Genomic DNA, 26,426 nt, shown 5'->3' with positions numbered 1-26,426 from the left:
ATGGTGGTGCGTGCCTGTGGTCCCAGCTACTTGGGAAGCCGGAGAGGGAGGATCACTCGAGCCCAGGATCTTGAGGCTACAGTGAACTGTGACTGCGCCACTGCTCTCCAGCCTGGGCAATAGCGAAACCCTGTCTCTGTAATTAAAAATAAAATAAGCTCTATACTTACTTTGATTTGAGTGGGATTTTGGTCTCTGTATCAGTGGTCAGCTCTGTGGAAACAAAGTCAAATCTCATGAATACCTTAGAGTTCCCATAGCTTGAGAGACGGTGATGCAAGACTATTTCATGCTGAGGCTGCCTCGTTAGTAGAAGAAGGACAAGAGCACTTCAGCTGTAACAGGCACTGCCCCCAACACACATCAGTGCTAATGACAGGTACTGGGTGGGCAGACAACTAAGATACAAGACTCTCAGTACACAGCAGAGTCTGTGGTACCAGCCACAGGACTGTGCAGAGACCTCATCTCAATCCCAAATATTTCTGAATCTCATTGCTGTTCAGAAGAGGCCTCTCTCTAAGCACTTGAGAATGGGAATGAAAGTTCTATATAATCACTCTGGCGTCCTTCATTTCAGTGAAAAAATGACTTTGAGATTTGTCTTGTATGAGATACTTAATACGAAACTTCTAGTTCTAAGGAGATTTAGAAAAAGAGAAAAGTGCAATATGTATATATATTATGTATGTTTTACCTAGTAACCTTTGTATATATAAAATGCATATGTAAGATGTACATATAATATATGTTATATAGTATGTGGATATATTCACCACACACATTTGTATGCATGTTATTCTCAAGGGCAAGAAGTAAAAATAGTAATAAATAGTAATACTTTTTTAGTGTGAATATAGAAGGAATCAGCAAAGTTTTTCATTGTTGAAATAAAAAATAAAGGGGAGGCAAAGCAAGATTATAGTTTAACAGAAATGTGGAAGAAAGATATAAAAACAGAAGGTGCCCAGGTGTGGTGGCTCATGCCTGTAATCCCAGCACTTTGGGAGGCCAAAACAAGAGGATTGCTTGAGGCCAGGAATTCAAGACCAGCCGGGCAACAGAGCAGGACCCCATCTCTAAAAAATAATTTAAAAAATTAACTGGGTGTGGTGGCCCTTGCCTGTAGTTCCAGTTACTTAGGAGGTCAAGGTGGGAGGATTGCTTGAGTCCAGGAGGTCAAGGTGCAGTGAGCCATGATCACACCACTGCACTCTAGCCTGGGGAACAGAGTGAGAGCATTTCAAAATAAAAAATAGGCCAGGCATGGTGGCTCACACCTCTAATCCTAAGACTTTGGGAGGCCAAGGTTGGTGGGTCACCTGAGGTCAGGAGTTTGAGACCAGCCTGGCCAACATGACAAAACCCTGTCTATACTAAAAATACAAAAATTAGCCGGGTGTGATGGCACACACCTATAATCCCAGCTACTCAAGAGGCTGAGGCAAGAGAATCATTTGAACTCAGGAGGTGGAGGTTGCAATGAACCAAGATCATGCCACTGCACTCCAGGCCGGGTGACAGAGAGAGAATCTGCTTTTATTAAAAAAAAACTAATTAGTTAATTTAAAAAATTAAAGGAAAAAGGGAGATTGTTAATAACGGCCAAGATTCCTAAAAGAAGAGTACTTCCTAATTAATCTATATGAGAAGAGATAACAGCCCCCCAGAAAGAAATAGGTGAACAGCATGATGCTATGATTGGAAACCTCAGAGGTACAATGTTGTAGTTAAAATCTGCCCTTGGCTTTAAAAATATCAGGAAAATAAGCAAGGGAAATTGTGTGAAATGTTATTGATATTTTAATAAGCAAATATATTAGAAACATTGAAATATCTTTAAAATAGCACCTCTATACCATACATCCTAAGTTGCTTAGAGAATTAGCTAATGGGTTTAAGGAAACTCTTATCATTGTGTTCAGGGCACCCTGGATGCATTATTTCAGAAAGTTGTCAAAGGAGGAAAAAACTAAGAAAAAATGAGCTCATGGGGACCTAATTTCTTCTTATTCTCCTTCCTAAGAAAGACCTCTCAACTACGTGAAGACTGTTGAATGGATCTCTATTATTCTAGACATGCTAACTTGAAACTAGAGAGTCAGCACTTCTGTTTTCCACTCCCCCCACTTCCATCACTCCCCAAATCCTGAGTGATTTGGCTTCCCAGAATTGCTCAGATTTTGCTCCTTCTCATTGAAACAGTCATAGTCCAGGCTGCATCCCCAACCGATGGTGAGAAGTATTAAAATGTTAAGGACTGAGCCCAGGAGTATGACCTGGCACAAAGCAGGTATCACTATAATATTTTTTTTTCTTCAACTTTTATTTTAAGTTCAAGGGTACATGTGCAGGATGTGCAGGTTTGTTACATAGGTAAACATGTGCCATGGTGGTTTGCTGCACAGATCATCCTATCACCTAGGTATTAAGCCCAACATCCATTAGCTATTTTTCCTGATGCTCCCCCCACCACACTCCCCTCTGAGAGACCCCAGTATGTGTTGTTCCCCTCCATGTGTTCTCATCATTCAACTCCCACTTGCAAGTGAGAACACATGGTGTTTGGTTTACTGTTCCTGTGTTAGTATGCCAAGGATAATGATTTCAACTCCATCCATGTGCCTGCAAAGGACATGCTCTCATTCCTTTTTGTGGCTGCGTAGTAGTCCTTGGTGTACACTATAAGAGTTAAATAATACACTTTATTGTGAATTATTTATATATTACAGAGAATTTTTAAATTAAGGTTTTTCCGAGACAGGGCCTCCCTCTGTTGCCCAGGCTGGCGTGCAGAGGCACAATGATGACTCACTGCAGCCCAAGTGATCCTCTCACCTCAGCCTCCTCAGTAGCTAGGACCACAGGCGTGAACCACCAGTCCTGCCTTTCCGTGGAGATCTTTTCTGTTGCTGTTTTATAACCACATCCTCTTTCCTCTCACCTACATCCCCTCTTTAACCCCTGGCAGCTACTAACCTGCTCCTTATTCTATAATTTTGTCATTTTAAGAATGTTATGCAAATGGAATCATACCTTATGTAATTTTGAGATTGACTCTAATCACTTAGCATAGTTCTCTGAGATTCATCTAGGTTGTTGCATGTATCAGTAGTTTGTTCTTTTTTGTTGCTGAGCAGTATTTCCTGGTATGAATGTCCTACAGTTTGTTTAAACATGTACAGTTGAAGGGCATCTGATAGATTGCTTCAAGCTTGGGGCCATTGTGAATAAAATTGCTATAAACATTAATGCATAGGTCTTTGTGTGAACGCAAGTTTTCATTACTCTGGAAAAAATGCCTGACAGTGTAATTTCTGAGTCATATAGTAGTTGCATGTCTAGTTTTTTAAGAAACTGCCAAAATGTTTTCTGAACTCTACCATTTTACATTCCCAACAGCAAAGTATGAATAATCTAGTTTCTCTTCATCCTCTCCAGCAATTGCTGCTATCATGACTTTTTAATTTTAGCCATTCTGACAGGTATATAGTGATATCTCATTATGGTTTTAATTTGCATTTCTTTGGTGGCTAATGATGTTGAACATCATTTCATTTGCCTCATGTGTGTATCCTCTTCAATGAAATGCCTCTTCATGTCTTTTGCCTGCTTTCTAATTGGATTATTTGTTTTTTTAATGTAGGGTTTTAAGATTTCTTAATATAGTGTAGATATTAATGCTAATATTAAGACTGCGTGGTTTGCAAATATTTTCTCCAATTGCCTGTCTTATCAACTTTTTAACAGGATCTTTTGCACAGAAAGCTTTTTGTTTGTTTGTCTTTTTTTTTTTTTTTTTTTTTTGAGATGGAGTCTCGCTCTCTCACCCAGGCTGGAGTGCAATGGTGCGACCTCGGCTCACTGCATCCTCTGCCTCCTGGGTTCAAGCAATTCTCCTGCCTCAGCCTCCTAAGTAGTTGGGATTACAGGCGTGCACCACCACGCTGAGCTAATTTTTGTATTTTTAGTAGAGACAGGGTTTCACCATGTTGGTCAGGCTGGTCTCGAACTCCTGACCTTGTGATCCGCCCACCTTGGATTCCCAAAGTGCTGGGATTACAGGTGTGAGCCACCACACCTACTGGAAAGTTTTTAATTATGATAAATTCTAATTTATCAGTTTTCCCTTGTATTGATCATGTTTTTGTGTCAAGTCTATGAACTTTTGCCTAGTCCAAGATCCCAAATATTTTATATGTTTTTGTTTTCAAAAATTTTTACAGTTTCAGGGTTTACATTTAAGGCAGTGATCCATTTTGAATTACCTTTTTATTAAGCTGTGACAGTTAGGTCAAGGATTATGTTTTTGCATTTGGATGATCTAATTACTCCAGCACCATCTGTTAAAAAGGCTGTATTTCCTCCATTGAATTGCTTTTGCACTTTGTTGAAAACCGGTTGGGCATATTTGTGTGGGTCTATTTCCTTTTCACGACCTATGTGTTTGTCCTTCCATCAGTGCCACACAGTCTTGATTAGTGTCGCTACATAATAATTCTTGAGAACAGGAACACTGATTATTCCCACTCATTCTACTTTTTCAAAATGTTTGAAGAATCATCGTTTTTTTGCCTTTTAATATAAATTTTAGAATTATCTTCTCTATACTATAAAAAATCATCCTGAGATTTGGATAGAAATCAGATTAAACCTATACATATATTTAGAGGAAACTGATGTCTTTACTACACTGAGTTTTCCAATCCAGGAACATGGTACATCTTTCTATTTATATAGATCTTTGATTTCTTTCAGCGCTATTACATAACTTTCAATTTGCGAGTGTCCTATACATGAGTTCCTGGGTTTACACCTACATATTTTTTTTTTTTCTAAACTATTATAAACGTTTTTTTGTTTGTTTGTTTTGTTTTTTTGAGACGGAGTCTCACTCTGTTGCCCAGGCTGGAATGCTGTGGTGTGATCTCAGCTTATTGCAGCCTTCGCCTCTTGAGTTCAAGCAATTCTCCTACCTCAGCCTCCCGAGTAGCTGGGACTTCAGGTGCGTGCCACCATGCCCAGCTAATTTTTGTATTTTCAGTAGACACGGGGTTTCACCATATTGGCCAGATGGTCTTGATCTCCTGACCTAGTGATCTGTCCGCCTTAGCCTTGCAAAGTGCTGGGACTACAGGCATGAGCCACTGTGACCAACCAGTGGTATTTTATTTTAAATTTTGGTGTACATGTGTTCTTTGATAGTGCATAGAAATACAGTAGTTACTATTTGTATGTTTATCTTGTATCCTGAGATGTCACTGAACTCATTTATTAGTTCTGTGAATGTTTTTGTATATTCCTTGGAATTTTCTATGTAAATAATTATGTTGTCTTCAAATAGAAACAATTTTATTTATTCTGTTCCAATTTGTGTGCTTTTTATCTTCTTTTCTTACCTAATTGCACAGTCTAGAACTTCCAGCACTATGCAGAATAAGAGTGGTGAGAGTGGACGTATTTGCCTTTTTCCCAGTCTTAGAAGGAATGCATTCAAATTTTGATTATTAAGTATGATGTTAGCTGCAGGGGTTTTGTGGATGCTGTTTATCAAGTTGAGGAAGGCTTCACCATTCCTGGTTTTCTAAGAGCTTTCGGTGTTTGTTTTTACAATAAATGGGTGTTGAATTTTGTCAAATGTTTTTTTCTGCATCAGTTGATGTGAGCAGGTAATTTTTTCTTTGTTAGTTTGTTAATATGATGGATTACACCAATTGACTCTCAGATGTTGACTTTGTACTACTCAGGCATAAATACAAATGAAATAATGGCATTTGCAGCAACCTGGATGGAACTGGAGACCATTATTCTAAGCGAAGTAAACTCAAGAATGGAAAACCAAACATTATGTTCTCATTCATAAGTGGGAGCTAAGCTATGAGGATGCAAAGGCATAAGAATGATACAATGGACTTTGGGGACTCAGGGGAAAGGGTGGGACGGGGTTGAGAGATAAAAGACTACACATTGGTTACAGTGTACACTGCTCTGGTGATGGGTGCACCAAAATCTCAGAAATCACCACTAAAAAACTTACTCATGTAAAAAAATTAATTCACACAATTTATAAAAATAAGTGAATAAATCTGTGAAATGTTAAAAAATGCTGAATTCTCCTTGCATCTTTGTAATAAACTCCACTTGGACATACTATAGAATTCTTTTTCTCTATTGTTGAATTATACTTGTTAATATTTTGTTAAGGACTTCCACATGTTTATTAAAGAGGGATATTGGTCTGTGTTTTTCTTTTTTGGACTGTCCTATTCTGGATTTGGTATCAGAGTAATATTAGCTTCATAAAATGAATAGAGAAGTACCCTGTTCTCTCCTATTTCTGCAATAGATTGTATACAATTGGTGTTTACTCTTCTTTAAATATTTGGTGTAATTCTCCAATGAAACCATCTGGTCTGGAGCTTTCTTTTCTGAAAGTTGTAAAATTACTAATTCAATTTCCTTAATAGTCATGGGGCTTTTTGAATTATCTATTTCATATTGCATGAATTGTGGTAGTTTGTGTTATTTGGAGAATTAGTTCATACCATCTAAGTTGTCAGATTAATGTGTATATAATTGTTTGTAGTGTTCACTTATTATTTTTTGGTGTTTGCAGGATTTTTAGTGATATTGCCTGTTTCATTCCTGATATTAGTAATTTGTGTTTTCTCTCCTTGCTTTCTTTATGAATCTTGCTACAGGTTTGTCAATTTTATTAATCTTTTGAAATAACTGGGTTTTTGTTTTGTTAACATTTTTGATTTCTACTCTCATCTTTCTTATGTTTATTTTCTTCTTTATGTTTACTTTGGGTTTATTTTGTATTTCTTTTTTTAAGTTCTTGAGGTAGAAGCTTACATTATTGAGTTGAGACTTAACTTCTTTTCTAATGTAAGCATTTAGTCCTTAAATTTCTCCCTCAGCACTACTTTACTTGTATCACACAAATTTTGATATGTTGCAGGGTCATTTTTGTTTAGTTTAATGTATTTTTACATTTTAATATATTTTATCTTTGGCCTATGTGTTATTTGTAAGTGTACTTAGTTTTCAAGTGTTTGGAGATTTTCCTGTTACCTGTTTGTGCTTTTAAAAAATACAGGCAGGAGGCCGGGCACGGTGGCTCAAGCCTGTAATCCCAGCACTTTGGGAGGCCAAGATGGGCGGATCACGAGGTCAGGAGATCGAGACCATCCTGGCTAACACAGTGAAACCTCATCTCTACTAAAAAATACAAAAAAAAAAACCTAGCCGGGCGAGGTGGCGGGCACCTGTAGTCCCAGCTACTTGGGAGACTGAGGCAGGAGAATGGCGTAAACCCGGGAGGCAGAGCTTGCAGTGAGCCGAGATCCGGCCACTGCACTCCAGCCTGGGCGACAGAGCAAGACTCCATCTCCAAAAAAAAAAAAAAAATACAGGCAGGGTCTTGCTATGTCACCCAGGTCTTGAACTCTTGGGCTCAAGCAGTCCTCCTACCTCAGCCTCCCAAAGTGCTAGGATTACAGGTGTGAGCCACCATGCACAGCCCCTGTTATCTGTTATTAATTTCTAATTCAATTTCATTATTAGATAACAAGCTGTATGTTTTCAATTTTTATAATTTGTTGAAACTTGTTTTCTCAGGATATCATTTTTCTTAATGTATGTTTAGTGGCTGATATGGTTTGGCTGTGTCCCCACCCAAATACCGTCTTGAATCATAGCTCCCACAATTCCCATGTGTTATGTGAGGGACTCGGTGAGAGGTAATTGAATCATGGGGGCAGGTCTTTCCTGTGCTGTTCTCATGATAGTGAATTAAGTCTCATGAAATCTGACCATTTTATAAAGGGGAATTTTCCTGCACAAGTTCTGTTATTCTTTCTGGGGTTTTTTTTTTCTTTCTTTTTTTTTTTTTTTTTGAGAAAAATAAAGATAGTGCTGGGATTGCAAAGTGCTGGGATTACAGGTATGAGCCATCGCACCAAGCTGCTGTTATTCTTTCTTGCTGCCACCAACACTTTGGGAGGCCAAGGCAGGTGGATCACCTGAGGTCAGGAGTTCAAGACCAGCCTGGCCAATATGGTGAAATCTTGTCTCTACTAAAAATACAAAAATTAGCTGGGCATGGTGGCGGGTGCCTGCAATCCCAGCTACTTGGGAGGGTGAGGTAGAAGAATTGCTTGAACCTGGGAGGTGGAGTTTGCGGTGAGCCAACATTGCACTGCTGCACTCCAGCCTGGGTGACAGAGTGAGACTCCATCTCAAACAAAAAAAAAGAAAAAGAAAGAAAAAGAAGTGCCTTTTGCCTTCTGCCACAATTGTGAGGCCTCCACAGCCACGTGGAACTGTAAATCCATTAAATTTCTTTTTCTTTATACATCACCCAGTCTTGGGTATGTCTTTATCAGCAGCATGAAAACGGACTAATATAGAGGCATTGAAGAGAACCTGTGTACTGCTGCTGTTTGGTATAAATGTCTATTTGATCTTGTTGGTTGATGGTGTTGTTGAGTCCTATATTCTGCCTGATCTTTCTAGTTGTTCAGCCAGTTGTTGAGAGGGGTAGGTTGAAGTCTCCAACCATAATTGTGGATTTGTCTATTTTTTTCTTTCAGTCCTATCAGTTTTGCTTCACCTATTTTGCATCTCCATTGTTTGGTGCATACACATTTAGGATTACTATGTCTTTTGGTGGATTGATCCTTTTATCATTATATAATATCCCTCTCTGCCTCTGGTAATTTTCTTTTTTCTGAAGCCCAGTATACCTAATAATATATCTACTCTCACTTTTTAAAATTAATATTTACATGATATATTTTTCTCTCCTTTTGCTTTCATCTTGCTTATATCATTGTATTTGAAGTGAGTTTCTTGTAGACAGCATATAGTTGGGTCATGTTTTATAATCCACTGTAACAATACCTTTTAATTGATGTATTCAGACCATTTCCATTTACTGTAATTTTTTTGGTTTTGTTTTTTGTTTGATCTTTGTTTTCATTTGTCTTTCTTTTTCCTTTCTGAGAGTTACTCTTTTAGAATTCAATTTATATATACCTATAGCATTTTTTAGTGTATCTATTTGTATAACTTTTCTATTTTTGGGTGTTTTAGGTGTGACATAATATATGCACAACTAATCAAAGTCTATTGAAGTTTTCATTTTACCAGTTTGAGTGAAGTATAAAAATTATGCCTCCCTGTACCCTCCCCTGCTTATAATAGTCTTAGTAATTTTTCTACATACAATTAGGGTAATGTTATGGTACTTAGACAATATATAATTTTTTTTTTTGAGACAGAGTCTCATTCTGTTACCCAGGCTGGAGTGCAGCGGTGCAATCTCAGCTCACCGCAACCTCTGCCTCCAGGGTTCAAGCGACTCTCCTACCTCAGCCTCCTGAGTAGCTGGGAGTACAGGCATGCACCAGCATGCCTGGCTAATTTTTGTGTTTTTAGTAGAAACAGGGTCTCACCATGTTGGCCAAGCTAGTCTCAAACTCCTGACCTCAAATGATCCACCCACCTTGGCCTTCTAAAGTGCTGGGATTACAGGTATGAGCCACTGCACCCGGCCAATAAATAATTTTTGTTTCTAGCATCAAACATGAGTTAGAAAATTCAAGAGGAGAAGGGAAGATTATTGTGTTTACCCACATTTTTGTTTTCCACGTTCTTTCCTTCTTCCTGATATTCCAAGATTTATTCTTTTATTATTTGCTTCCTGCTTCAGGAACTTTAGGTTTTTTTTTTAGGTCTTCTGGCAATAAATTCTTTTAGTTTTTTTCTCCATCTGAGAATATATTGACTTCTTCTTCATTTCTGAGGCATGTTTTTGCTGGTTATAGGACCTGAGAACAGTTGTTTTCTTTCAGTAGCTGAAGAATATGCCACTTCCTTCTGGCCTCCATGGTTTCAGACAAAAAATCACCTGTCATTTGAATTTTCCACTTAGTAGGTAAGATGTCATTTCTGTCTTGCTGTTTCCAAGGTATTTTTTGGTTGTTGTTTTTAGTTTTTGAAGTTTGACTTTGTGTATGTCTTGGTGTGGAGTTCTTTAGGTTAACCTGTTTGGAATTTGCTCAGCTTATTGAATCTGTAAGTTTATATCTTTTGTCAAATTTGTAGAACTTTTTTGCCAATATTTCTTCGAGTACACTTTCAGCCTTGCCTTCTTTCTCCTCTCCTCTCCTTCAGGGACTTTGCTCAGTACATGAATATGAGATCTTTTGTTACAGTTTCATAGGTCCCTGAGACTATTTATTTGTTTATTTTCTCTTTCTTTTCAGGATTGGATAATTTCTATTGTTCTAACTTCAGTTTGCTTATTATTTTCCCTGCTTCATCTATTCTGTCATTGGGCCCACCCAGAGAGTCTTAAAGTTTTGGTTACTGTATTTCTCAGTTCTAAAATTTTCATTTGATTCCTTTTTATGTCTTCTATTTCTTTCCTGAAATGTTTTTTTTTTTTTAACTGATGCTGTCTTTTCATTTGTTTCAAGTGTGTTCATAATTGTTTGATGACACATTTTTATGAGTACTTTAAAATCTTTGTCAGATAATTCCAGTATCTTTGTCATCTCTCTGCTGGTGTCTACTGATTATCTTTTTAAAAACTTATTTTGAGACCTTCCTTGTTCTTGGTATGATAAGTAAGTGTCTTTTTTTATTGAAATCTGGACATTTGGGGGTACTATAAGACTCTGGAGCTTATTTAACCTTCATTTTTTCTGGCTTCCTCTGACACTACTCTGGCAGGGGAAGGAGAGGGGACCACCTCATTAGTGCCAAGTGAGGGTATCCAGGTTTACCAAGTAACTTTGGTGGCTGCTGAGGTAGCGAATCCTCCTTGCCGCTGGGTGTAGGTGAGAATTCTGGTTTCGCATTAGGCCTCCATTGAGATCTCCCTGGCTGGCTAGCACAGGGGTGCCCCATTATGTACCCTTACCAGAGTGCTGCTCCTTATGTATCTGCACTGCTCCTTATATACTCCCATTGTTATTATGGCAGAGATGTAGAAGGACCTCCTTATGACTGGGTAGTGGTGAAACTCCTGACTCTCCACACTAGGCCTCCTCTGACACCATCCCATTGGGGATGGAGAAGGGTGCCTTATTACTGTTAGACGAGGATGGGAGTCCAGCTCCCCAACTGATCTCTCCGACACTACATGGGAGAGGCCTCATTACCTCCACGCAATAAAAGTCTCGGCTCTCTACTCAGCCTTTTCTGACATCACGCTGAGAGGGAGGTTTGGGCTCCTTTCTAAAGCCGTGCAAAGGTGGAAGTCTAGGCTCCTCACTCAGCCTTTGCTGGCATAGATAGGAATGGGATCAGAGATTTTTCTGTGGTATTTGTCTAGAGTAGAGCAGCTATTATCTCAAAGGTCTTTTGTCTTGCTACGGTGTTGCTTTCTTGGTCCTTTCTCTCTCTCTCTCTCTCTCTCTCTCTCTCTCTCTCTCTCTCTCTCTAAACAGTGTTGTCCAGGCTAGTCTTGAATCCCTGGCCTCAAGCAATCCTCCCGCCATGGCCCCCCAAAGTGCTGGGATTATAGGTGTTGAGTTGTCAGGCCCAGCCTGGTCCTTTCTTTTGGCTAGAGAGAGCAAGTTTTTGTTGGGGCTTTTTTGTTTGTTTGTTTCTTTACACTCATTGGCATTTTCAGGTTGCTACCTTCTTCCACTACAAGTCTGAGTTGTATGAGGGGAAAAGAAAAAAACCAGGGAGCTTACCAACATATTGTTTCTTGGATTCTGAGGTCCCAAGTCAGTCTACCTTCTTATCTCACCTTTTAGAGTTTCCCTGTGTTTGATTTATGTATGCTGGACAGGATTTTCTTTTCTACTTAGTGGGAGGAAGAGGGAAAGTACATCTATTCTGCCTTCCTACATGTGGAAGTCTTCACAGAGCATTTTAATACAGACAATAACAGTATCTACCTCATAGATACCTCAAAGGAGTATTGGGACAGTTAAGTAAGTTAATTGGACCACTGGAATAGTATCTGGCATATAGTAAGCCTTATACAAGTGTTAGTTCTTCTTATTATTAGATAAACAAAATAATGTGGTTGTTGAGGGAACAGATTCTGGAACCGGACTCCCAAAGTTTAAATCTCAGCTCTTACACTTAACAATTGTGCTATTTTACTTAATTTCTCTATGCCTAAACTTTCTCACTGTAAATGGTGATAGTAATAATTTCTTCTTCACAGGGTTATGGTGAGAATTAAAATAATTAATATATCTAACGCACTTAGAAGATTGCCTGACATAGAATAAGTTCTATTTAGGTATTAGATATTATTATTTTAATCTAAAGTACTTTATTTTCTCCCCAAAATACCACCATGAAGTAAGTAGCAAGGCATCACTATCTTCATTTACAAGCAGAGAAATAGAAGTTCTGAGGCACACAGTGCCCTGCCCAAGGTTATAGAGATAGTAAGTGGCAAAGTCAGCCTCAGTCACAGTTCTTCTGACTTCAAGTCAACATTGAGCTGAGGTTTGGCAAAAGTGCAGGGTGAAAATTGGTGTTCATGCTTAGAGAACGAGATGAGGGCTTAGATGGCAAACAGGCAAGAACAGAAATCATTCTTAAGACAGCACGACAGAAAGGAGACCTGAAGAAGATGGAGAGAGTGTGGCAAGAATGTGGTTGCTGGGCTAAGTCTGAGTGTTAAAGAAATCACCACTGCACTCCAGCCTGGGCGACAGAGCGAGACTCCATCTCAAAAAAAAAACAAAAAACAAAAAAAAAACAAATCACCAAGATTGTTTCCAATGAGAGACTTCTGCCCCAAAATGCATTTCATCAGTGCCTCCTATTCACAGGGTAGTGAAGGGTGTCCTAGTAGCTTGCACTTCCCCGCCACCCATCCCCCGGGTGGTTTTTCTGCTGTTAATAGCTCAAGAGCCTAGTTCCAAGAAAAAGCAGAGGCTGCACCTTCTTTGGTTCAGAATGCCCCCAAGTCTGACTCTCAATAGAGAGGCTTCCTCCCTAAGATAGTCCTACTGTTGCCTCCTACACCCTGCCAGCTTTCTGCACACTTCTGAGTCTGTCCAAGTTCAGCATGTACTGCAGGGCTACATCAAGTGTCACCAAGCCTTCCCTGAGACACCAGCCCAGACTGAGCTTGACCCTCCCTCAATCCTGAGCATTAACCATTTCTACCATGTTGAAAGATGTGTCTAATCGATTAGGCACCATATAATATCTAATTTTATGGATCTCCTGATATGTTTCATATGTGTAAGTTCTGTATTACCAGCAAGACCATGGTTCTTAAGGCAAGGTTTGAGTTATGCAGTTTTTTGGGGCTGGAATAACAGCATTTGACAGAACATGATACTACAGTATGTAGTGCATCAATTAATCCTTGTTAACTCTCAAACATAGGATCACAGCTGAGCTGCTATTATATGGGATATATAGGGCCCCTGGAAAATTGTTTGTTATTTAATTTTTATTTCATAATTAATAAACTTAATTGTACAATCCAGCTAGATGTGAAGGGGAATAAGAAAAATATAGAACCCAAAGAACTGCAGTGAGAGCACAAAGATTATAGGATATTTCAAGTAAATGGGGTGTAAGGGTGCTTTCCTGAGCTACAGAAAAAATGGTCTGGTGGTTAAGATAAAACAAGTCAAATTTCCTAGCATTTTCCACAAATGGCAATGGTGATATTCTTGCTGATCTTGCCATTCCTGGATCCAAAGTGCTCCATGGTTTCCACAATATTCATGCCCTCTTTTATCTTCCCAAAGACAACAGGCTTGCTATGTAACCACTCAGTCTTGGCAGTGCAGATGAAAAACTGGGAACTGTTTGTGTTGAGTCCTGCATTTACCATGAACATCACACCAGGACCTGTATGCTTCAGGATGAGATTCTCATCATCAAGTTTCTCTCTGTAGATAAGCTTATCACCAACGCCATAATGGCATGAAGTCACTACCCTAGCACATAAGGCCTGGAATAATTCTGTAAAAGCAAGAACCCATATAACCAAATCCTCTCTTGCCAGCTCTCAGGCACAAAAATCTCTGCTGTCTTTGGAACTTTGTCTGCAAACACCTCAAAGAAGACACAGCCCAAGTCGATGATGGCATCAAAAAACACAGTGCGATTGACCATGACTGGTGCCGGTGGCTCTAGGAGGTACCCATCTGCAAAGCAAGGAAAATATATGTTTACATTTTAAGAAGCCTTGTCTAACTAAACACTTTTATTGAAAATGCCTTACAAATTGTGTGGGCTCCTGGAAATCAATAAAAATTCAGAATAATGGGTAGAAAGGAGTAGAAGAGATACTTCCATATTTACTTATTGTCAAATCAGGGCAAATATCCAGACATCATCTCTTCCTATTTTGGTCTAGGAATCGTCTTTTCATCTTCTTTATTGTCACAGATGCCATTCCTGGATAATGATAATTTCACATTTCCCACCATGGTAAAAAGGCAGCGATGCCTTTTTTCATGTATCTGTTGGCTGCACAAATGTCTTCTTTTGAGAAGTGTCTGTTCATATCCTTTGCCCACTTTTTGATAGGGTTGTTTGATTTTTTCTTGTAAATTTGTTTAAGTTCTTTGTAGATTCTGGATGTTAGCCCTATGTCAGATGGGTAGATGGCAAAAATTTTTTCCCATTCTGTAGGTTGCCTGTTCACTCTGGCCATCAGAGAAATGCAAATCAAAACCACAATGAGATACCATCTCACACCAGTTAGAATGGCGATCAAAAAGTCAGGAAACAACAGAGGCTGGAGAGGATGTGGAGAAATAGGAACACTTTTTCACTGTTGGTGGGACTGTAAACTAGTTTAACCATTGTGAAAGACAGTGTGGTGATTCCTCAAGGATCTAGAACTAGAAATACCATTTGACCCAGCCATCCCATTACTGGGTATATACCCAAAGGATTATAAATCATGCTGCTATAAAGACACATGCACATGTATGTTTATTGTGGCACTATTCACAGTAGCAAAGACTTGGAACCAACCCAAATGTCCATCAATGATAGACTGAATTAAGAAAATGTGGCACATATACACCATGGAATACTATGCAGCCATAAAAAAAGGATGAGTTCATGTCCTTTGTAGGGGCATGGATGAAGCTGGAAACCATCACTCTGAGCAAACTATCGCAAGGACAGAAAACCAAACACCATATGTTCTCACTCATAAGTGGGAATTGAACAATGAGAACACTTGGACACGGGTGGGGAACATCACACATTGGGGCCTGTCATGGGGTGGGGGGAGCAGGGAGGGATAGCATTAGGAGATATACCTAATGTAAATGACGAGTTAATGGGTGCAGCACACCAACATGGCAGATGTATACATATGTAACAAACCTGCACGTTGTGCACATGTGCCCTAGAACTTAAAGTATAATAATTAAAAAATGAAAAAAAAAGAATTACAGCAGACTTCAGAAACTATGCAAGTCTGAAGACAAATTGACATGTTTAAACTGCTGAGAGAAAGAAAAAATAATAACTCTCCACAATTCTATACACAGTGTGAATATCTTTCAAAAATGAAGGAGAAATTAAGACTTTTCACACAAAAGCAGAGAATTAATTATCCAGCAGCCTTAGACTATAAGAAATATTAGAGGAAGTTTTTCAGGCTGAATTCTACATACCAGAGAGAAAGTTGGATCTACACAAAGAAGTGAAGATTCCAGAAATTGTTAAAATGAAGATAAACGTAAAAGACTTTTTCTAACTTTTAATAACTGTAAAAGATAATTGATGAGCTAAATTTTAAAAATAGTAGTAGTGAAAACAGGGAAAAGAGTGAGTATAGGCAAAGTACAGTAGTTTTGTGGGTTTGTAGCATATGTAAAAGCAAAATGTATGACAGCCATAACCCTAGTACACCAGTTGGGACACCACACAGTGAAGAGGTAGAATACTCCTTGAATCTAGACTATGATTAGTTTAAGATGTATGTTGAAAATCTTGATTGTGGTGGCAGTTATATGACTGTATGCATTTGTCTAAACTCATAAAGTTGTACACTTAAAAGAATTAATCTTACCAAATATATATTATACACCCCCCCCCAAAAAAAAAAACGTAGCAGTACCATTATGACTCACAATGTCATGACTCTTGGGAACCTGTTTATATTAGAACCATACAGATCTGCTTGTCTCTGTAGTTCCCTAAGTCCATTTATTTAATGCTGGTTACATCATTACACATGTCACTGGATCACCTACTGTGTGGCCTGTTTCCAATAACTCTCTCCAAGGTAATTATGGAGATTCATTGATGATGACCACAAATGCAAGTCTCACTCAGAGAATTATGGAAAATGTGAACAATAACCCATTTTGAGGTTCTTTAGTTTACAGTTTAAAATTGTGTAGCATAAAGGTAGAAGAGCATGTTTCCCAACTCTATCTTCTCTTGAACTCTTTGGGCTGAATGTGATCTCCTCTGATCCTGACTACCCTCCTGTCTTCCACATACCACCACTAGAATCACTTACCAAAAAAAGTTATCTTTTTTTTCATGTTAAAAAGTGTTCAAGAGAAATGAGTTTTTCTTTTTCTTTCTTTCTTTTTTTTTTTTTTTTTTGATGGAGTCTAGGTCTGTTGCCCAGGCTGGAGTGCAGTGGTACAATCTTGGCTCACTGCAACCTCCACCTCCCAGGTTCAAGTGATTCTCCTGCCTCAGCCTCCCGAGTAGCTAGGACTATAGGAACGTGCCACCACACCTGGCTAGTTTTTTTTGTATTTTTAGTAGAGACGGGTTTTCACCATGTTAGCCAGGATAGTCTTGATCTCCTGACCTCGTGATCCACCCACCTCAGCCTCCTAAAGTGCTGGGACTACAGGCCTGAGCCACCACGCCTACCCAAGTTTTTCTTTCTTTTCTTGTGTGGCAACTTTCCGTTATGCCTGGCATTCCGAGTCGTGCATGTGTGCAAGGTTTTGCAAAATCTGAGAGGTAGAGAAGAGGCCAAAAGATGAGGTGTGAGGGACATTTCACAAGTTATGAAAATAAAAATTCAAAAGGTATCACTAAAACTATCCTACTAAATTATATTATTGATAGCATCCATTAAAATAGGCTATTATCAAAAAGACAAACAACAAATGCTGGTTAGGATGCAGATAAAGGAGAACACTAGTACACTACCGGGGGGAATGGAAACTGGTACAGCCACTATGGAAAACAGTATGGATGTTCCTCTAAAAACTAAAGATAGATGTACCATACAATCCAGCAATCCCAATAGTCACAATATGGAATCAGCCTAAGTGTCCATCAATGAATGGATAAAAAAAATGTTGTGTACATATACACAATGGAATACTCTTCAGCCATCAAAAGAATGAAGTCCTGTCATTTGCAGTAACATAGATGGAACTGGAAGATATTATGTTAAGTGAAATAAACCAGGCACAGAGACTAATTCAGAATAATGGGTGGAGGAAGTGGAAATATTGCATGTTCTCACTCATATGTGGTAGCTAAAAATGTTGAGCTCATGGAGGTAGAGAATAGAATAATAGTTACTAGAGGCTGGGAAGGGTTGGGGATGGGAAATAAAGAGAGGTTGGTTAAAGGTGCAAAAATACAATTAGAAGGAATAAGTTCTAGTGTTCCATAGCATAGTAGGGTGACTATAATTAACAATAATTTATTGTATATTTCAAAATAGCTAAAAGAGAATATTTGGAATGTTCCCAACATAAAAAGAAATAAATGTTTGAGGTGACAAATCTCCCAATTACCCTGATTTGATCATTACACATTGTAGCATGTTTAATACATATCACATGTATCCCATACATATGTGCAATTATCATGTATCAATACAAATTTTATTAAACTATCATTCATAGCATCCATTATTTTCTTTCTTTCTTTTTTTTTTTTTTTTTTTTGAGATGGAGTCTTGCTCTTGTTGCACAGGCTGGAGTACAATGGCACGATCTCGGTTCACTGCAACCTCCGCCTCCTGGGTTCAAGCGATTCTCTTGCCTCAGCTTCCTGAGTAGCTGGGATTACAGGTGCCCACCACCACGCTTGACTAACTTTTGTATTTTTAGTAGAGACGAAGTTTCACCATATTGGCCATGGTGATCTCGAACTCCTGACCTCGTGATCTGCCCGCCTCAGCCTCCTAAAGTGCTGGGATCACAGGCATTAGCCACTGTGCCTGGCAGCATCCATTATTTTCTTTTCTTTTTTTCCCCCAAAAGCGATCATACTCCTAGAAATGGGGAGGCCATTCTGGGCAGGTCTCTTGTAATTAGGAAAGCCTTCCTCTGCCTCCCAGAAAACAGGCCAACCACACACTGGACCTGTGTGATTAAACGGAGCTGAGAGGCCTATTTTATGATTTTAAAACTTGTTAAGTTTCTTTAGTCACCATTAATCTCTGCCACAATCACATGTATCGCTCAGGCCACAACTACCAACATTACTTCTTAGTTTCATTCAAAGGAATGTTGTCAAATATGTGGATTTCTTCTACCCTGAAATCCAGATAAAGAATTTTGATGAATACAAAATATGGAATTAGTTTTTTAGCTGAAAAACAATTGCTCAAGATCTTGGTTGGCCTGGAAGGAGAATTTATTGACATTTGCCTTTGTTTTTCTTTCTAACTAGAGTGTGCTGGGCTTCTCCCCTCCCAACTTAGAAAACAGATGGCAGTTCGGGAACAGTTTTTGTTTTGATTTTTTTTTTTTTGAGACGGAGTCTTACTCAGTCGCGCAGGTTGGGGTGCAGTGGCGCGATCTCACCTCACTGCAAGCTCCGCCTGCCGGGTTCACGCCATTCTCCTGCCTCAGCCTCCGGAGTAGCTGGGACTACAGGCGCCGCCACTACGCCCAGCTAATTTTTTGTATTTTTGGTAGAGACGGGGTTTCACCGTGTTAGCCAGGGTGGTCTCCATCTCCTGACTTCGTGATCCGCCTGCCTCGGCCTCCCAAAGTTCTGGGATTACAGGCGTGAGCCACCGCGCCCGGCCAGGAACAGTTTTTAATAATCTAACTTCACAATAGACAGATCTGATGGGTATTAATATAAGAGAAATAAACTATTATAAGCTAATGCTCACTGTGAGCTCTGTGCTGTGCTAGGTAGTTCTCTCCTGTTATAGCATTTACTTAACTGCACAACTAATGTTTACTCAGTGTTTGGTACTTCTTTTAAATGCAGCTTAGCATAATACAGAGGTTGGCAAATGTCCGTGGACTTTGGAATTACTTGGAGAGAATGTGACAAATGTTTCACCACCCCCAGAGTTGCTGATTCAGCTGATGGGGATGAGGGTTGAGCACCTGCATTCCTAACACATTCTCAGGTGATGTTGATGCTGCTGGTCTGGGGACCACACTTTGAGAATCACTGGAATTGTAGTTAAAAGCAGTGACTTTGCTATCAGACTGATCTGGATTTGAGTCCTCTTAACTTTGGATACATTTTGTAACCTCTTGCCATTTCATTTCCTCATCTGTAAAATTATACCTCCAATATTAACTATTTTGGGGATTAAATGAGATATATGTGTAGTGTTTAGTACAGTTTTTTATGTGTTAGAACTCAGTAAATGTTAACTGCTACTAGTGCAGCAATTACTTACAGTGCTATTGTTATTACTAAATAGAATTAGAAAATGACTGATTTCAAAATCATTTTTAAATTGTCAATGACACCTCTTCTCTTTACCTAGAGCTGAGTGCCAACATCTGTTATGACATCATAATGAGATTAATAACTACGACTCTAAGGAATAACATATTGGATTTTTCATATTATTATGAAGGTTCTCCATCATAACTTAAGAAAAATGTGTAAATTATGTGTCATTTTATATTTTAAAATTATTATTATTATTAGTTATTGGGGACAGGTTCTCACTCTGTCAGCCAGACTAGAGTGCAGTGGTGTGCTCATAGCTCACTGTAACCTTGAACTGCTGGGACCAAGTGATCCTCCTGTCCAGCTAGTTTGTGTGTGTGTGTGTATATATATATATATATATATTTTTTTTTTTTTTTTTTTTTTTTTTTTTGAGACACAGTCTCACTCTATTGCCCAGGCCAGAGTACGGTGGTGTGCTCATGGCTCACTGCAGCCTCCATCTCCCAGGCTCAAGTGATTCTCATACCTCAGCCTCCCAAGTAGCTGGGACTACAGGTGTTTGCTACCACACCCAGCTAACTTTTGTACTTTTTGTAGAGACAGGGTTTCACCATGTTGCCCACGTAGGTCTCAAACTGCTGGTCCTAAGTGATCCCCCCACCTTGGCCTCCTAAAATGCTAGGATTATAGGAATGAGACACCAGGCTTGGTCATCATTTTTTTTTTTTTTTTGAAACAGAATCTCACTCCGTCACTCAGGCTGGAGTGCAATGGCATGATCTCAGCTCACCACAACCTCCGCCTCCGGGTACAAGCTATTCTCCTGCCTTAGCCTCCTGAGTAGCTGGGATTACAGGAGCCCGCCACTATGCCCAGCTAATTTTTGTATTTTTAGTAAAGAGGAGGGTTCACCCTATTGGCCAGGCTGGTCTTGAACTCCTGACCTCAGGTGATCCACCTACCTCGGCCTCCCAAAGTGCTGGGATTACAGGTGTGAGCCACTGTGCCCAGCCCTGGTCATCTTTTTTAATAAGAAACATAACCCTGAAAAGAATCTCTAGGGAAAGAAGTTGTAATTGACTTAATTTATTAACTTCACTAAACATTATTGAATGTATTATTATGGGCTAACTAAAAAATAATTCCATTCAGTGGGCACACACTCACACACACACACACCCCAAAACAAACAAACAAAAAGACAGGAAACTTCACGAAATATTGCTTATTCATATGCAATATTTTAGAAGCGTTACCATATACTTTGGCCATAGAAATTTCCAATAACTCATTCAAATGAAATTAGCCAGCCTCTTATCTGCAAAAAGAAAGTCTCAGAGATGGCACAGTATGTAAGCTGGAAAGATACTTATCACCTATTAACCAAATACTGACGTAGCATTGCTATCAGTTGTATGATTGCAGACACCTGGAAGGTCACCCTAGGCTCTTTCAACCACTGGCATCTAGATTCTTGTTATGGGCTGAATGTGTACCTGCCAAGTTCATATGTCGAAATTATAGCCCCCCTGTGATGATATTAGGAGGTGGGGCTTTGGGAGGTGATTAGGTCATAAGAGGGAAGCCCTCATGAATGGGATTAGTGCCCTTATAAGAAGATAAGTAAGACAGATGATCTCTCTGGACTATATAAGAATATATGATAAGACAGTCTTCTACAAACCAAGAAGAGGGCAATTCACCAGCTTCCAGAACTGCGATAAATACGTGTTTGTTGTTGAAGCCACAGCCTGTGGTATTCTATTATAGCAGCCCAAACTGTTTAAGGCAATTCTTTTTTATATTTATGCAGAACTACTAAAAAATAAAACTGATGAGTTAACACCAAAGGTTTCATTCAAATCATTTAAGACAAGGATGATAATAGTCATATTAAAGAAATGTAATTTTCCATGTTGGCTTTGAATGTTCTGATATCCATAGTGAGATTTTAAAAAATTAATACATGCACTTGGATTCTTTGCTTTGCAGGTCTCTTGGACATTTAAGTAGAAGTGACATTTATTACCCAATGCTTACTAACACTGTAGCTCAGGGATGGGCAAACTACAGCCTCCTTTCCCCACCTCTGTCATTTTCTAAATAAAGTTTTATTGGAACACAACCACTCTCTTTCACATATTGTCTCAGGCTACATTTATGCTACAGAAGAGTTGCCAACCTCTGCTATAGACAGTTACTTGGAATACTTTGTAGAGAAGTGTGGCAAGAAGAAATGTAATCTCTTTCCTAGAAATATCTACCCAAAGAGATAATTTATCTTCAGTAAAATAGTTTCCTAGTACAGTAAGAAATTAGCCTTATAGTTGATTTCCCATTCACCTTAGACTGAAATGTTCATTCACTAGCCCTTCTGAATGCTCAGTGTCATTACAATGATGTATCCACCAGCCATGGGCAACTCTCTACTCTGGGCCAGAAGTCGTCCTCAGTTTTGCATTATTCTTGCTTAATTTTAAAAGTCAAACTTAGTTTATTAAGGTTAATAAAGTCCCAGAACTTCATCAATGGCTACATAACCTTTCTCTGGAAACCACATTGTTTTTTCTGAAGTAGTAGTTCACTTTAAGCATCTATAAACCTATTTTATTTTATAGAACAGGGCATTGGCCTGCCTTTAAAAATGAGTTTCTTTTTTTTTTTTTTTTTTTTTTTTTTTGAGACAGAGTCTAGCTCTGTGGCCCAGGCCCAGGCTAGTGTGTGGTGGCACGATCTCAGCTCATTGTAATCTCTGCCTCCCATGTTCAAGCGATTATCCTGCCTCAGCCTCCTGAGTAGGTAGGATTGTGTGTGCCACCACGACAGGCTAATTTTTGTATTTTTAACAGAGATGGGGTTTCACCATGTTGACCAGGCTAATCTCAGACTCTAAGTTTCTATTTCTCTAACAAATGTCTTTCCAAGTACTTGAGGTACAATTTCTATGATGCTTCCAAAAAAAAAAGATTAACACATATTTGTTGGGTGAATAGAGAGTATGTATCAGAGTGGGAGGAACATGAGAGTTCAACTCTCAGAGGTTCCTCTTCCTGCTAGTGTATGATAACCCTCTGAGCCTCAATGTCCTTATCCTTAAAATAAAGGCAAACTCTATCTCATAGGATTGTGGTCAGGATTTTAAACAATGCATGTGACATGCATAATGAGAGCCAACCACTTTATAAGTGGTGATTTAGTGAATGCCAGTGAAGTGGGCTTAGTCATTTTTCTTTTCAAATTTCTTTTTGATTTAATTGGATTTTCTTAGAGGTGAACTAGATGCTTAAAAGTAGTCAGGCTTAAATTTATTTAGTCAACCTTTAATACATTTAGGATGCGGTGCCTTTACTGAAACAACAGTTTCAAAACAGTTTGTAGCTTGAACTGGAAAGAGAATATGAAGATAAAGGTCACCAGAAGGCTCTGGCACAGCTCTGGTGTCGTCAATGCTACTTAGAGCCCTAACTCCCTTACCCGCTTTCCCCAGCCCTTCAGTGCTTCACACAGTGGCCAGAGAATGAGCATTTGGATGATTGTCTGTCAATCCTCCATCCTGAGAAGAGAGGCAATAACTACCCCTGCCCAGACGATCCACAGCCTTGGAAGGCATTCATTCCATCCTCTGGGGGAGTGATGCTTAGAAAAGCCCTGACCTGACGGCATGCTGAAAGATCTGAATTGCAGTCCCAGTTCCGCAATCCGTCAGCTGTGTGACCCCAGACACAGCAATCTGCACCATTCTGAGTCCTAAGTGCCTTCAGTAAATTAAATGAGATCTCTGTGATCCTTCCAGATTTATAGCCTTTTCCATCACGGAAGTGAAGCATATGCATGAACTTTAAAGGAATAGGGGGCTATATGCCAGCCTAAAATATCCATTCTGATTTGGGATGGGTTTCTCAGACGTTTATTCTCAAGATATCCCACATGGGCTCTTTTCTCAGCTACTAAGATCTTACCCTTGCAATAATCAGGTTTCCAGAGGTATGGAACACGATAAATTAGTAGGCTCCAGAGGGCTACTAATGGCTGTCTCCTACCTACTTAAATACTCATAAATAATCACTCAGTCACCCATTCTAGAATCTTGCTAGTGTTTGCATTGTACTGACTGGTGGAGCATCTCAAATCTGAAATTTGAAATGCTCCAATGAGTATTTCTTGTCAGCGCTCAAAAGTTTCAGATGTTGGAGCATTTCGGATTTTGAATTTTTAGATTTGGGATGCTTGACATCTATAAGAAATAAATTTTTGTGTGTGTTTTTTTTTAAAGAAATTACCTAGTCTCAGGTATTCTGCTACAGAGCAGAAACCAGACTAAGACCATGTTCATAATAGTGGCTCATCATTTGTTTGACAATATATTTGTTATTAAAATATTTCACTGTGACAATACTCACTGTAATAAATTTTATTCTAGAAACAACTTTCTTTAGGGTATTATTTTTACAATCTGAGGATTATACAAAACCACCTGATAAAAATAGGCGCAATAATTCTTGGGCTTTTAGTTTCAAAGTCTGTTTTCCCATCTGTTACCCAAAGTTTGGGTCTACACAACCAAAGCAAAATGTAGGATTCTGTAATTATCCTTTGACTCAGAGACAAATAGAATATCAGTAGAAAAGGGACATCTGTGCTCATCTGATTCAATACAAGTCAGAAACGTGATTATTTGAAACATCTAACAACCATAGAGGACAAACTGCTTTATTGAACCCATGAATTCAAATTCTAATGTCATCTGGAAACACCCTCACAGACACACCCCAAAGTAATGTTTAGCTAAATATCTGGCATTTGGGTCCAGTCAAGTTGACACAAACAATTAACCATCACATCCCACATCTCTAAGGCCTTCGTGGCACCTAATACAAAGTAGGTGCTCAGTAAATATTTTCTTATTGAGTGGATGAATGAATGTATTTTTATTATTTCCAGTGAAATTGTAAAGATGACTATGGACGAAGAAACTACAAAGTTAGTAAAAAGTAACTGACAGACCGTCCTTAGCTTGCTAGCCTGCTGACAGATTGTACTACTTAGATTGATTGACAGTTACTCTCAGAGTATAACTGTATAACTGTGGTAGAAACAGTTAACGACTCTGAGAATAACTCAAAGTAGTAACATATCTACATATGGGGAAGACTCCACTTGAGTCTCACTGATCCTCAAAGAAGAAACTCAAAATAAATGTGCTATGAGTTTAGTTCAGATCCAGTCCAGATGCTATTTGAAGAAAGAAGGGAAAGGAAAGGAAAGGAAAAGAAAGAAAGAGGGAAGGAAGGAAGGAAGGAAGGAAGGAAGGAAGGAAGGAAGGAAGGAAGGAAGGAAGGAAGGAAGGAAGGAGGGAGGGAGGGAGGGAGGGAGGGAGGGAGGGAGGGAGGGAGGGAGGGAAGGAAGGAAGGAAGGAAGGAAGGAAGGAAGGAAGGAAGGAAGGAAGGAAGGAAGGAAGGAAAGCTCAAAGTTACTTGTTAGTTCTTTAAAAAATAAGTACAAAGAAAAAATTTTTTTTCTGGCTGCCAATCTGTTAAAAAAATTAAAAAGTAATATATAGTTTGGGGTTGTAATTATCAGGCTATTGTAATTTGCCCTAGTTTTTGTACAGTTTTATTTATTTCAAATGTCCAACTTTAAGGAGAAGATAATAGACTTCAAATTTTGGATAGAGAGATTGTAATAGAAATCTCTTCAGATACTAAGAAACCCAGTTTTCATTTCATTCTCTTTGACATTTCATTCTCTTTGATCTTTAATATCTTTATCATTGGTCCTAAAATCCACTAGCTCTTTTTGGGTTACATAAACATTATTAACTTCAGATATTCTACAAGCCATGCATGTTGACTTGGGGTTCTAGTTTTGGCTATTATCTTACGCAGACTGGTGCTGTCTACCAGCAGCTTGGTACACACATTTTTTTCCTCACCAAAGATGGATCAAAGCAATAAAGTAGCATAAGTTTTGTGAATAGTGGGTTTGACAGTAATGGCCAAGACATATCCTGGTAAAATGTATCCACCCAGCAGCATTAATTTTTACATGTAAAGTTGTCCCTTGGTATTCGTGGGGGATTGGTTCCAGGACCCCCCATGGGCACCAAAATGTGCAGATACTCAAATCCCTGATATAAGATGGTGTCGTGTTTGCGTGCAACCTATGCACTTCCCCTTATATATTTTAAATCATATCTAGATTACTTACAATGCCTAATATAATGTAAATGCTATGTAAATAGTTGTTGCATTATGTTGATTTTTTATTTGTGTTATTTTTATTGTTGTATTGTCATTTTAATTTTTTTCAGACATTTTTTATCTGTGGTTGGTTGGATTTGCAGATGCAGAATCCTCATATACAGAGGCCAACTGTAACTCATATGTTTTCAAGAGGATCTTCTCAATATAACAGTGTGTAGTTTGTGGCCAAGCACAGTGGCACACACCTGTAATCCCAGCACTTTGAGATGCCAAGGGTGGCAGATCACTTGAGCTCAGGAGTTTGAGACCAGCCTGGGCAACATAGCGAAACCCTGTCTCTATAAAAAATACAAAAATTAGGCGGGCATGGTAGTCTGTGAATGTAGTTCCAGCTACTTGGGAGGCTGACCCAGGAGGTCAAGGTTACAGTGAGTCATGAGTACGCCACTGCACTCCAGCCTGTGCGACAGAGCGAGACTCCACCTCAAAAAAAGAAAAGAAAAAAGAAACTGCAAGGATGAACAGATCAGCATAGGTGACGTACACTGAACAAGGTAAAAAAGATAGAAAATCATTTGGAGAGGTGGCCAGAGGGCACATCAAGAAGCACCT

The 26,426-nt window shown here is 39.0% G+C and overlaps 1 protein-coding gene and 1 non-coding gene across 4 annotated transcripts in view; one reads left to right on the top strand and one right to left on the bottom strand.

The window, feature by feature from the left end:
- Positions 1-26,426, top strand: part of LOC105470069 (PC-esterase domain containing 1B) — a 157,691-nt gene that overhangs the window by 124,551 nt on the left and 6,714 nt on the right. Inside the window, exon 4 of one of the 3 annotated variants that reach the window (XR_011609203.1) lies at positions 14,012-14,250. The exons of 1 other annotated variant lie outside the window; for it this stretch is intronic. The gene's annotated coding sequence lies outside the window, so the exon portion shown is untranslated. Of the gene's footprint in view, positions 1-5,747; positions 6,211-14,011; positions 14,251-26,426 lie in introns of those variants that run through there. One more of the 3 variants, XR_011609204.1, reaches the window with a different exon arrangement.
- Positions 18,220-18,351, bottom strand: LOC112424678 (small nucleolar RNA SNORA64/SNORA10 family). The gene has a single exon (XR_003015516.1). It is a non-coding gene; the product is annotated as a small nucleolar RNA SNORA64/SNORA10 family (small nucleolar RNA).

The sequence above is a fragment of the Macaca nemestrina genome, chromosome 10 (assembly GCF_043159975.1).
Source record: "Macaca nemestrina isolate mMacNem1 chromosome 10, mMacNem.hap1, whole genome shotgun sequence".
NCBI lineage: Eukaryota > Metazoa > Chordata > Mammalia > Primates > Cercopithecidae > Macaca > Macaca nemestrina.
This window is presented reverse-complemented; position numbering and strand designations above follow the sequence as displayed.